This window comes from Thalassophryne amazonica, chromosome 13 (assembly GCF_902500255.1).
Source record: "Thalassophryne amazonica chromosome 13, fThaAma1.1, whole genome shotgun sequence".
Classification (NCBI taxonomy): Eukaryota; Metazoa; Chordata; class Actinopteri; order Batrachoidiformes; family Batrachoididae; genus Thalassophryne; species Thalassophryne amazonica.
Window position 1 is genome coordinate 63,162,482 of NC_047115.1, and position 12,178 is coordinate 63,174,659.

General features: G+C 47.3%; 1 protein-coding gene across 1 annotated transcript in view; it reads right to left on the reverse strand.

The window, feature by feature from the left end:
- The window catches only part of b3gat2 (beta-1,3-glucuronyltransferase 2 (glucuronosyltransferase S)), a 218,790-nt gene that overhangs the window by 54,622 nt on the left and 151,990 nt on the right, over positions 1-12,178 (reverse strand). The gene's annotated exons all lie outside the window — the stretch shown is intronic.

Consider the following 12,178-nt stretch of genomic DNA (forward strand, 5'->3'; position numbering starts at 1 on the left):
CCATTATAATTGCAGCAGAAAATGAGAGAGTGCATGAGTGTATCAAATGGATGCGATGTGGCTGATATGAAATTCATTTAATGTGGAGCTCTGCCATTAACCTTCAATAAGCAAGGTTAACTAAAACCCTGGTAAAATGGAAAGGGTTATGATGGACACCCTAATACCAGGTTAAATCATTCACATTAAATAAATAAATTAAAAGATAACTGTGGGTATCTGAAAGCAACAACAGGTCAAAAACTGTTCTATGACTTTCATGGTTATAACAAATGGCTCAAATCACACACAGGGTCTTAATTTTGCTTTGAAACAAGGAGAACTAGCGCACCGCGCTCCTAGAGTGCAAAAGTCCACCAACACTAGTTTCCAATTCCACAAAATTTTAGCTTGGAGAACATTTTCAAGGTCAAAGTCCTATTAGAAGTGACTTCTCATAAGCTAAATTAGATGTGATCAAATGTCAGGAGTATGTGATTTAGTTCATGCACTTAAATCAAAGTTTTTTTTGTGGTGTTATCAGGATTTTTTTCAACTTTTTTGGTTTGAGTTCTTTTTCAGATCATTTTCACGGAACATTGGTTATCTCTGCTATGCACAATTTGTCATTGCTTTTTGGCACTTGGTTTTCGACTGATAACTGGAACATAGACAAACAGGCATAAAGTTGGAACCTCCATCCAACTTTGGTGGTGTAGGTTAATCCATAACAGAAAAATTAGAGTGACTGAGGCCCTTTTGATTGAGATATAATGCAAAATGTACATCAAATGGACTTTTCAATACTAAATTCAAATGTCCACAAAATCCACAATACAGATCAGATCCAGGTCAAACTTTGTCTGTCGATAAAGAATGCCACGCTACATAATGCTTTCAAAAATGAAATAAATTTGATCTTTTTTGACAGTGTTATGAATTTTTAAAAATTAATTAAATGTTAACGATAGGGATTTTTCCAAATTTCCAATATTTTTCCTGCCTTTGACCTTTGGCCTGTGAGCTTGAAAATTGAATCAGTTCTTGCCTATCAGGATATGAATTCTCGGTAAAAAATTTCATAATGATATACGAAAAATTGTGGGCTCCAGGCTGTTCACAAACAGACAAACAAACAACCAACCAGGGACAAAAATATTACCTCCGCCCAACGTTGGCGGCGTGCCTTTGACTTACTCGTTCTGGGGAAATAGGTCAATGTAGTCAATAACAATATAAATACACTATCACCTGAACAAGTTGTGGGATGCTGTCTATAGTAAGTATGTGGAGAAAAAACTTAGTGAACAGTGGTGACCTTGACCAGTCATGCTGTGCATCACATACGCAGATGGTTTCTAAGTGATCAGATATAGTCGAGAACACATCATGAAACTGAATAATTTGGTCATAAACCAAGGTGCTTTTTTTTTAAAGTTATGATGATTCACCCATTTTCTATACCTGCTTATTCCAGTTAATACCACTAATCCACAGGACTATTATGATTCCCCATGAGCCAGAAAGAGTCCAAAAATGGGATAAAATGGCTTACTCCAGCATGTCTCCTATCAGGCTGGCTTATAAAGTGTGGCCCTGGCAACTGGCTGGCTTATACAGTGCATACCTGTCAACCCACTTGAAAACAAAAGTAAAGCTGTGCCTGGTTGCATTTGTTACAGTTCTGGCTGAGAATGCAAAATTTTTATCCCGATGGAGCACAATCAAACAAGTTTCAAGCTGTACTCACTAGGAATACCCTGTGTAAAGATGTTTGAACATGATGGAAGCAGTTAAGACTACGAACACCTGGAAGTGATGGGATTAGATTTATAAACAGCTCAGAAATTTCACCCTGATTTGAAAACTGGTTCCAATGACGGCCGTAAGTACTGCGTACCAAGTTTGTACAAGACTGACAAAAGATGGCTCAAGGAGTTACTGTGGTGCTTCAAAAAGTGCTCTGATTTGCTATTTGTGATGAAATGGGAAGGAATAGTGCTCTGTGGAATAGGCGTATAAGGATCACTGGGGAGCTGGAGCCTTTCCCAGTGGTCACTGGGTGAGAGGCAGGGCACACCCTGGACAGGCTGCCAGTCTATTGCAGGGCCACATATACACAAACAAACACATTCACACCTACAGACAATTTAAAGTTTCTAATTCACCTCACCTGTTGTGTGGGCCGCTGAAGAGGAGGTACTGCTGGCCCACCACCAGAGGGCGTCCTGCCTGAAGTGCGGGCTTCAGGCACGAGAGGGCGCCAGAACAACCGGGAGTGGTAGCTGTCACTCATCAACAACGCCAGCTGTCACTCATCATCATCATCCACACCTCCATAAGAGCCGGGCAGCATCTTCACCTCACTGCCGAGAAATCGTCTACCGAACAGGTAAACCGCTCAGCCTAAAGTATCACATTAGTGACGTCCTTACTTCTGTGTGTACAAGTATTTTTTGCAGATGTTCCTGTTTTGTACTGAGTAGTCATGTGTGGGGAATTGGCGTACTCCGCTCCTCGGTTGGAGGCTACGTACTTTGCCGACAGGATCTGCACGTAAACATTGTGATTGAGAGGTGGAGGTGCTTTCCACCTTTATACTGAACTGTTTGCTGGGTGTTCATCCACCCACCATCACCTGTCTGTTCTTCCTGCCAGCAGTACCCGATCTGACAGCCGGAGGCAGTGGCCACCTGGGGACCCAGCGCTTGGTGGCTCCAGGGTTGCTTCAGATCCGGTGGAGTGGAAGGTGTGTGGGATCCGGCTCTTTTCTGGACGGGCGTCTTCTATCCTCGAGCCTGCTCACACATCACTGTGACTAATTTGGCTGTTGATCTCAATTGTGTTGTCTGTTGCTCTGTTGTGCACATTCACAACATTAAATTGTTATATTTTCGGCTTATTCCATTGTCCGTTCATTTGCGCCCCCTGTTGTGGGTCCGTGTTCCTACACTTTTCAGAACAGGATTTCTCGGCCAGCGTCATGGATCCCGAGGGGCGTCAACCATCGCTTGAACCGCCAATGGAAACACAGGGTGCACAGGCGTCGGCAGGAGGCGTGTTAGGAGAGCTGCAGCACATCTTAACCGCCTTCACTGCTCGGTTGGATTTAGTAACTGAGCAGAACGTGATACTCAATCGGAGGATGGAGGCTCTCACTGCCCAGGTGGAAGCGCGCACTCAGGGCGCTGCTGCAGCACCTCCTCCAGCCAACCGAGCACAAAATACAGACATTCCAGTGGTGATTCAACGAACCCCCCCCCCCCCCCCCCCATCCCCTGACGCATACATAAGCCCACCGGAACCGTACAGAGGTTGTGTCGAGACGTGCGCAGACTTCTTAATGCAGTGTTCGCTCGTCTTTACACAACGTCCCGTCATGTACGCGTCAGATTCTAGCCGGGTGGCTTATGTCATTAATTTGCTTCAAGGAGAGGCACGCGCCTGGACTACGGCGCTCTGGGAGCAAAATTCACGGCTCCTAACGACATATATTGGGTTTGTGAGGGAGTTTAAACAAGTGTTTGATCATCCCAATAGAGGCGAGACCGCTTCGACCGTGCTGCTTTCTATGAGACAGGGACGTCGGAGTGCAGCCGAGTATGCAGTCGACTTTCGCGGCTGCGAGGCTGGCTGGAATAACGTTGCACTCCGCGCCGCCTTCGTAAATGGACTGTCTCCGGTCCTGAAGGAGCACCTGCTGGCTAAGGATGAGCCGCGGGATTTTGACGGGCTTGTCGACCTGGTTATATGGTTGGACAACCGGTTAGAAGAACACCGTTGGGAGCAGGGCGAAGGGCGTGGCCAGGCACGAGCCGTCCCTCTTCCTTCTGGGTCCGAAAGGGTGCTGCCGTCCCTACGCTCCACAGTCAGAGAGCTCCGTGGAGCCACAGCTCCCCCTGCTGACGAAGCTATGGACACGAGCAGGGCCAAAGTAAAATCACATGACAGACAATGGAGGCTGGCTCGCGGGGAATGTTTTTTCTGTGGCTCTGATGAGCACATACAAAGAAACTGCCCCAAACGGTTAAACTTCAACACCCACCCTTAGAGACTGGGTTAAGGGTGGGCCATAACATACACGCGGGGAAAGCCCATAGATCAGCACGCATCCCAGTGGCGATCCTTTGTGGGGATCTTACCCTTCACGCTCCAGCACTGGTGGACACGGGGTCTGAAGGGAATCTGCTGGACAGCAGAAGGGCCAGGGAGGTAGGGCTCCCTCCAGTGGCACTACCTTCCCCATTGAAGGTACGGGCACTAGATGGCACCCTTCTCCCATTAATCACACACCAGACACAACCAGTGACATTGGTGGTGTCTGGAAATCACAGGGAGGAGATTGTGTTTTATATAACACCTTCTACCTCCCGAGTGATTTTGGGGTTTCCATGGATATTAAAGCACAATCCCTGGATTGATTGGCCGTCTGGGGTAGTGACACAGTGGAGCGACACCTGCCACCAGGAATGTTTAGGATCCTCTGTTCCACCCGGTGTGACAGCTAATGAGGAGGTTAAAGTCTCCCCCAATCTGTCAGCGGTGCCTGAGGAGTACCATGATCTTGCTGACGTCTTCAGCAATGATCTGGCACTCACTCTTCCCCCGCACCGTCCGTACAATTGTGCCATTGATTTGATCCCAGGCGCTGAGTACCCGTCCAGCAGGCTGTACAACCTCTCTCATCCTGAGCGCAAATCAATGGAGACCTACATCCGGGACTCCTTAGCTGCCGGGTTGATCTGGAACTCCACCTCCCCGATGGGTGCAGGTTTCTTTTTTGTAGGCAAAAAGGACGGCAGACTCCGTACATGCATAGACTACAGAGGGCTGAATGAAGTCACGGTTCGTAATCGATACCCGCTGCCTCTGTTAGATTCTGTGTTCACGCCCCTGCATGGAGCCCAAATTTTCACCAAATTGGATCTTAGAAATGCGTACCACCTGGTTCAGATCCAGAAGGGAGACGAGTGGAAGACGGCATTTAACACCCAGTTAGGTCACTTTGAGTACCTGGTCATGCCGTTCGGCCTCACCAATGCGCCCGCAATGTTCCAGGCATTGGTTAATGACGTCTTGCGGGACTTCCTGCACCGGTTCATCTTCGTATACCTGGACGACATCCTCATCTTCTCCCCGGATCCTGAGACCCATGTCCAGCATGTACGTCAGGTCCTGCAGTGGTTGTTGGAGAACCGGCTGTTTGTGAAGGGTGAGAAGTGCGAGTTCCACCGCACTTCTTTGTCCTTCCTGGGGTTCATCATCTCCTCCAACTCCGTTGCACCCTATCCGGCCAAGGTTGCGGCGGTGAGGGATTGGCCCCAACCGACAAGCCGTAGGAAGCTGCAACAGTTCCTCGGCTTCGCAAATTTCTACCGGAGGTTTATTAAGGGCTATAGCCAGGTAGTTAGCCCCCTGACGGTCCTGACCTCCACTAAAGTCCCCTTCACCTGGTCGGATCGGTGCGAAGCCGCGTTTAGGGAGTTGAAACGTCGGTTCTCGTCTGCACCCGTTCTGGTGCAGCCCGATCCCAATCGCCAGTTTGTTGTTGAAGTGGATGCCTCTGACTCAGGGATAGGAGCCGTGCTGTCCCAGAGCGGGGAGTCCGATAAGGTTCTCCATCCTTGTGCCTATTTTTCCTGTAGGTTGACCCCGGCAGAGCGGAACTATGACGTCGGCAATCGGGAACTCCTTGCAGTAAAGGAGGCTCTTGAGGAGTGGAGACACCTGTTGGAGGAAGCTGCGGTACTATTTACGGTTTTCACGGACCATCGGCACCTGGAGTACATCCGGACCGCGAAGCGTCTGAACCCCAGGCAAGCCCGCTGGTCACTGTTCTTCGGGCGTTTTGACTTCCAGATTACCTACTGCCCCGGGACCAAGAACCAGCGATCTGACGCCCTGTCCCGGGTCCATGAAGAGGAGGTCAAGGTCGAGCTGTCAGATCCACCGGAACCTATCATCCCCGAGTCCACTATTGTGGCAGCCCTCACCTGGGACGTGGAGAAGACCGTCCGGGAGGCCCTGGCACGGAACCCGGACCCGGGGACCGGCCCAAGGAACAGACTCTACGTTCCACCAGAGGCCAGAGCTGCTGTCCTGGACTTCTGTCACGGGTCCAAGCTCTCCTGTCACCCAGGGGTGCGAAGAACCGTGGCAGTGGTCATGCAGCGCTTCTGGTGGGCGTCTATGGAAGCCGACGTCCGGGAGTATGTCCAGGCCTGCACCACCTGCGCCAGGGGAAAGGCAGACCACCAACGGGCACAGGGTCTCCTCCAGCCGTTACCTGTGCCCCACCGCCCCTGGTCCCACATCGGCCTGGACTTCGTCATGGGCCTCCCGCAGTCCCAGGGCATGACCACCATCCTCACGATAGTGGACCGGTTCTCCAAGGCGGCCCACTTCGTGGCCCTCCCGAAGCTCCCGACAGCTCAGGAGACTGCAGACCTCCTGGTCCACCACGTCATACGTCTGCATGGGATTCCATCCGATGTCGTTTCTGACCGTGGTCCCCAGTTCTCCTCGCAAGTCTGGAGGAGTTTCTGTAGGGAACTGGGGGCCACCGTGAGCCTCTCGTCCGGGTACCATCCCCAGACCAACGGACAGGTAGAGCAGGCCAACCAGGAATTGGAGCAGGCCCTTCGCTGTGTGACCTCGGCGCACCCGATGGCCTGGAGCAACCATCTGGCCTGGATCGAGTACGCACACAACAGTCAAGTTTCATCTGCCACCGGCCTCTCCCCGTTTGAGGTGTGTTTGGGGTACCAGCCCGCATTGTTATCGCTTGTGGAGGGAGAGGTCGGGGTGCCCTCGGTCCAGGCCCATCTGAGGAGGTGCCGTCGGGTGTGGCGCTCTGCCCTGCTCAAAGCCCGGATGAGGGCCAAGGCCCATGCAGACCGCCGGCGATCCACAGCCCCTGCATACCAGCCCGGGCAGGAGGTTTGGTTGTCAACGAAGGATATTCCGTTACAGGTGGAATCCCAGAAACTGAAGGATCGGTACATTGGCCCCTTCACCATCATCACCTTCTACACCCGTCACCCGGACAAGCCTGGTCGGGCGCCAGGAGGTGCCCGTTGAGGGGGGGTCCTGTTGTGTGGGCCGCTGAAGAGGAGGCACTGCTGGCCCACCACCAGAGGGCGTCCTGCCTGAAGTGTAGGCTTCAGGCATGAGAGGGCGCCGGAGCAACCGGGAGTGGCAGCTGTCACTCATCAACAACGCCAGCTGTCACTCAGCATCATCATCCACACCTCCATAAGAGCCGGGCAGCATCTTCACCTCACTGCCGAGAAATCGTCTACCGAATAGGTAAACCGCTCAGCCTAAAGTATCACATTAGTGACGTCCTTACTTCTGTGTGTACAAGTATTTTTTGCAGACGTTCCTGTTTTGTACTGAGTAGTCGTGTGTGGGGAATTGGCGTACTCCGCTCCTCGGTTGGAGGCTACGTACTTTGCCAACAGGATCTGCACATAAACATTGTGATTAAGAGGTGGAGGTGCTTTCCAGCTTTATACTGAACTGTTTGCTGGGTGTTCACGCACCCACCATCACCTGTCTGTTCTTCCTGCCAGCAGTACCCGATCTGACAGCCGGAGGCTGTGGCCACCTGGGGACCCAGCGCTTGGTGGCTCCAGGGTTGCTTCAGATCCGGTGGAGTGGAAGGCGTGTGGGATCCGGCTCTTTTCTGGACGGGCGTCTTCTATCCTCGAACCTGCTCACACATCACTGTGACTAATTTGACTGTTGATCTCAATTGTGTTGTCTGTTGCTCTGTTGTGCACATTCACAACATTAAATTGTTATATTTTCGGCTTATTCCATTGTCCGTTCATTTGCGCCCCCTGTTGTGGGTCCGTGTTCCTACACTTTTCACAACATCACCTGCATTCATAATCAGCAGTGATCTGGTGATAATTGTGTGACACGCAGCTACAGACTGCTGCTGTGGACAACAGGATCTGATTACCTCGTATTTGGAGTCCGGAAGTCCCCAGATGTGCATCGGGGCCAACAATCTGTAATAGGAGACCAGCCTTGGCCTTGATCCAGAATAATCACAAACCCAGGCACTCCGATTCCTCACTCAGCTTCTCAAGTGCTGTAACCAAGGTATCCATTGATTCCACAACAATCACAACATTGTCCACAAAGTTAAAGTCGGTAAACCTTTCCTTGCCAACAAAGGCATCTAAGATGCTTTTTTCTGCCGCTCTATCCAAAACCTTATTCATGTAAGCACTGAACTGTATGGGAGCCAGAACACATCCCTGATGAACACCAGTATGCACTGGACAAACATCAGAGGTTCTGCTTTGACACAACACAGCATTTACACTGCAGATATTCACAGAAGTGCTTGTAGAACATCGTCATGGTTATAAGTCACTATTATCTGATTTTGGGTGAGATGTGGTGAACAAATGCAGAACATCCATCCATCCATCCATCTTCTACCGCTTAGTCCAATTAAGGGTTGCGGGGGGCTGGAGGCTTGTCGCAGGGCCACAAATAGACAAACAAACACAGACACACCCACACACACCTACAGACAATTATAAAGAATCCAATCCACCTAACCCGCATGTCTTTGGATGTGGGAGGAAACCGGAGCACCCGGAGGAAACCCACGCAAACACGTGGAGAACATGCAAACTCCACACAGAAAGGCCACAGGAATTGAACCCACAACCTTCTCGCTGTGAGGCAACAGTGCTAACCACTAAGCCACCGTGCTGCCAAGCAGAACAGTGGAATGGAAATAAGGTCTTTGTGAGGGATTCAGGTCAGTCTGTGGTTCTGAGTGTTGAAAGCAGTGACGTCATTCGCTGTCAGGGGAGTAGTGATGCGGTTCTCATTACTTTCACTGAGGACTGTTTATACTTGCTGTCGAGTCCTAGGAGAGATTTTGAAGTGCTCAATCAATATGTATATAGAGCAGGGGTGTAATGACTCAATCAACAACAATTCAATTTAACACTTATTCCTTAAAGAAGAATTCGATGCATCATAAAATCTAAGGTTGCACACTTTTATGGCTCCAAATAAAGTCACCGCTCTGAGATTAGAAAATATATTTAGCATCAAAACCAGTCGACAGGAATGTCTTTTTTATTTTATTATCATAGACTGCATATATAATGAAAAAAAAATCATTCAGGGTTACCCATAGATTTACTGAAGAGAGGGTTTGAAGTTCAAATGGTGAGGTTCTAAATGTTGCCATCTTGGCAGTGCCTGACTGGCAAACACATAAATGGGTAAAGAGGTGGAGAGTAAGCAAGACAGGAACATTTAAACCTGAACATACGTCCTCTATCTCGGAGTTACCAAATGAGATAAAGCTAACAGGCTCAAATTGTTTGATTAACATATATTCTTTCAGACTGGGTGGTAACTTTCCATAACTGGTGCCTTGGAGTGCAAGAATGAAATGTAACGCAAAGCTTAACTACCCTCGGCTGTATGAGCATAAGAATAGGAAGCAGAATGTGACCTTTTGACCTCTTAAAATAGGTCAAGGTTAGCTATCTTTGAATTAGTCCAAGGTCTGTGTCCCAAGAATGGTCCCTATGAATTTGAAGACCCTGGTAGTAATAGGAATGGATTTATGCTGAGCACAGACAGACAGACGGACAGACGAATGCAAAATCTTTGCAATACCCAATATTTTGGCTTTGGGTAAAAATTATGACCAGCTTATTGCCCCAGTAACTGTGGAGTAATGGTGAGGTAACAGTGGTGCTTACATCATCAGCTGTTGATACCTGCTAATTTGTGCTAATGATGCTAACATGCAAATTAAATTGTAGCTCAATGGAAATAACGGAGCACAGAATTCTGAAATGGTCCACTAGTACTGTTACATATTTCTACAATTTGTATTAATAATAATATTTGTCATAATATTTGTATCATTATTAATGCAGGTTTTAAAGATAATGTCATGGTTCTGTAGTATACTTAGTTATGTATCCCATGATGCTATATTTAGACTATGACTATAATCTCAGCAATACATAATCAATCTGGTCAGAAGGATCTAGCCATGAGTGTGCTTGGCCAGAAGGGTCCAGAAATCTTGAAATTAATATAAAAGAATCCATCATCAAAACTCAGGAGAAGAACATGACAAAGACACACAGCTATGTGGAGATTGTCCAGTCAAGACTTGAGCTGTCCACTCAATTTTGGATTCTGCAACTACCTTTCTGCTGTACAGTAAAGGTCTGTGACAACTGTGGCTGCTGAAGTCACTTATCATATGGTGATCACTTGTACTGATAACCTTGTATTGATTGACTTTAGATAGGTCATATCTTGTCTTGTCTGTTGCTGGTTCAGAACAGTACAATTAACTTCTGTTAGATATATTTGTGTTTATCTATTATTTTGCTTTCTTTGCTGTTTGTTTTGGTATTAAGTAATTGCTTTACTTAAATGGTTATATTCTTAGTTTGATATGCTTTTAGTCTGTTATTTGTCTAAATGTGCATGTCAAACTGGATTGAACTGGTTACAATACTGTATAAATCATATGTCCCGTTATCGTGCAGTTTATAGGGAGGGGGCGGGACCTCCCTTGAATGCCCATGGGGACCATTAAGGGAAGGATTTTGTAAAATAAGATCTACCATTGTCACGCCCATGTTGTGCTTTCTAAAAACTCTTATTGTCCATTGTTCAAGGGTCTGAACAGGTTCGCTGGCTGTCCTGCGAGAGAGAAGTTCTTCAGAACCCAGGCCTGTTTTTCAGCGTGACTTTGAATAAATTCAAACTGAGGAATACTTTGACTTTATACTTGTAAGGGACAGCACTACAATAAGAACAGGGTAGAATTAATACTTCTCAGCAAGCTATATTATCTCAGGTACTAGGGTTACTTCCCCAGCTAAAGCTGGCACCCATTTCCAGCCGTGTGGTCTGAGTCAATGCAGACTGTCTTGCCTAAGGACACTTCATCACACATTCAATCCTAGGTCTCTGTATTGGTAGCCCATCTCCTTAACCACTCAGCTACCTGCTCTATACCATTCAAGGAACTCCCAGATTTTGCACATCCTCGTTGCATTGATTTGTCAGCACCAGAGGTTGTCGCTTGCTTATTTTAGACTTTTTAGACATTTCAGTGCCTTCACTCTGTGGGTTTGTCACTCAGTGACAGAGGTGTTTCTCTTCACAGTACTAAGTGGTACTAAGTGACATCTTATGAACCACAGAAAGAATTCATCTGTTTAAATTTTTTTGTCCGTAGCACTTCCTTTTAAATACCAGACTGCTGCCTGAAGACTGAAAATAAAATCCCATCAGCACTGTCTTTCATTTATTCTGCCTGCTGAGAAACTGTCATCCTGCTGAGTCAGGAGACAAAAATGGTTTGAGTTTAAATAAATTAGCTGCAAAAATAAAAAATGCCATTCAAATACTCGAGTCCTTTTCATCATGTATTTCTTCATTTATACTGTGGTATGTGCTCACATTTTAGCAGCACAGACCTGTATCAAATATTTAATAATTCTAGGGAAGTCTGCATAATAGACGGTACATCTTCCAGAAACTAAACTAAATCTAAATCTAAGCATCTGTGATGCATTTTAAACTACATGCAATTTAAGTATTTCTGCTAAAAATCATTAAACAAATAAATAGAAATAAAAATCCAGAATTTACCCATCATGACAGAAAATGAAAGCACAGAAGTCGTTTGGTTGCGAGCAGCATTCCTGATGTTTCTAGTTTTGAGTAGACTAGAAGGATATTTTCAGAACTTGCTGTGATCTGCCATGCACAAGAACTTCACATAATTACTGTATATTTATTTATGCAAATCAATAGTGGGTGGCACGTCTCGGTAATCAGTGCAAGAATAAACCCCAAGTAATCCAGCATCCTCGCCTCCTCTGTTCGCCTCCTTCCCTATCAGAGGAGCATTTTGCAGGCTGCAGCTATCCTGACGAGGCGACACATGGCAGCAGACAGGAGTCCTGTGAGTAATGCAAATGTCAGACCGGGTCACTCTGAGGAATTGTAGACATGCAAATGGAATCCACTTTTCATCCCTCTATACGCTTAGGTTTGCTCTATTTCAGGCCAGGCCAGCCATCATAACAACACAGCCCCTTTTCCCATCAGCCAGCTCTCACTTGCACACATAGAAAGAAAAATGAGACTGGAAGCTGTTTTTCGGGCTTACATTCTG